We start from the raw sequence: 2,050 nt of genomic DNA, 5'->3' as shown, positions 1-2,050 counted from the left end.
CTGTGATTGATTTCTTGTGGTTATTGTGTTTTGACTCCTCTCTAGCCACTTGGCCATAATTGTGCTAACACTTAACAAGTTTTTGTGGCTTAAGTTTTGAAGTTTTACAGGATCACCTATTCACCCCCCCCCCCTCTAGGTGCTCTCAATTGGTATCAGAGCCGTTCTCTTCAAGAAAGGGACTAACCGCCCGAAGAGATGGATCCTAAGGGGAAGGGAATTGTGATCAACGACAAGGAGAAGGAGTCCTTCGTCAACGAGCCAAGGGATGACAAGTCCAACGACTCGGGCTCGGGCCACAGGCGCAAAGATGGGAAGAAGAAGAAGACAAGGCGCATCAAGGAGATCATCTACTACGACGATAGTGATGAATCTACTTCTTCCCAAAAGGATGGTGACAACGACTACAAAAAGACGGTCAATTCGAACTTTTCATTTGATTATTCTCGTATTCAACATAGTTCGAATTCGCATTTGCTTTCCATTCCTCTTGGCAAACCCCCACACTTTGATGGGGAGGACTACGGATTTTGGAGTCACAAAATGCGTAGTCACTTATTCTCTCTCCATCCAAGCATATGGGAGATTGTGGAGAATGGAATGAAATTTGATAGCTCGGATAGTCCTATGCTTATAAATGAACAAATTCATAGAAATGCACAAGCTACTACTGTTCTCTTAGCATCCTTGTGCAGGGAAGAGTACAATAAGGTGAGCGGCTTGGACAATGCCAAGCAGATATGGGACACCCTCAAGATCTCTCACGAGGGGAACGACATCACCATGCTCACCAAGATGGAGTTGGTGGAGGGCGAGCTTGGACGATTCGCCATGATAAGGGGAGAGGAGCCAACTCAAACTTACAACCGGCTCAAGACCCTTATCAACAAAATAAGGAGCTACGGAAGCACGCGTTGGACGGACCACGACGTCGTCCGCCTACTACTCAGGTCCTTTATCGTTCTTGATCCTCATCTCGTGAACAATATTCGTGAGAATCCCAGGTACACGATGATGACGCCCGAGGAAGTACTTGGAAAATTCGTGAGCGGGCGAATGATGATCAAGGAGGCAAGGTACGTCGATGACGCGTTGAACGGTCCAATCCACGAGCCTCAACCCATTGCTCTCAAGGCATCGAGAAGCAAGGAGGCACTACCAAGCAAGGTGGCGCAAATTGAGGCGGCCGGGCTTAATGATGAAGAAATGGCTCTCATCATTAAGCGCTTCAAGACGGCGTTAAGGGGTCGCAAGGAGCATCCCAACAAGACCAAGACGAAGGGGAAGCGCTCATGCTTCAAGTGTGGTAAGATTGGTCACTTTATCGCTAATTGTCCCGATAATGATAGTGACCAGGAAAAGAAGAGTGGAAAATGGGAAAAGAAGAAGAATTACAAGAAGGCAAAGGGCGAGGCTCATATTGGAAAGGAGTGGGATTCGGATTGCTCCTCGTCCGACTCCGACAACGAAGGACTCGCCGCCACCGCCTTCAACAAGTCATCCCTCTTTCCCAACGAACATCACACTTGCCTCATGGCAAGGGAAAAGAAGGTAATCACTCGTAATGCTAATACTTATGATTCTTCTAGTGATGATGAATCTAGTGAGGATGAAGTAGATTATTCATGTTTATTCAAGGGCTTAGATAGATCTAAGATAGACAAAATTAATGAATTAATTGATGCCTTGAATGAAAAGAATATACTTTTAGAAAAGCAAGAGGATTTGTTGTATGAAGAACATGATAAGTTTGTAGAGGCTCAAAAATCCCTTGCATTAGAAATTAAGAGGAATGAAATGCTTGCTTGTGAAGTGTCATCATGCCATGATTCTATTTCTAACTTAAAGAGCATAAATGATGATTTAAATGCTAAACTCGTAGAAGCAAATAAATCCAACTCCTGTGGTGAAACTGTTGTTATTTGCAATAGATGTAAAGACTTTGATATTGATGCTTGTAGTGAACACATAGCTTCTATTGCAAAGTTAAATAATGAAGTGGCTAGTCTTAATGCCCAACTTAAGACTAGCAAAAGTGAATTTGATAAAC

Source organism: Zea mays, chromosome 6 (assembly GCF_902167145.1).
Source record: "Zea mays cultivar B73 chromosome 6, Zm-B73-REFERENCE-NAM-5.0, whole genome shotgun sequence".
Classification (NCBI taxonomy): Eukaryota; Viridiplantae; Streptophyta; class Magnoliopsida; order Poales; family Poaceae; genus Zea; species Zea mays.
The sequence above is the reverse complement of the archived record's forward strand: the minus strand, read 5'-3'. Positions refer to the sequence as shown.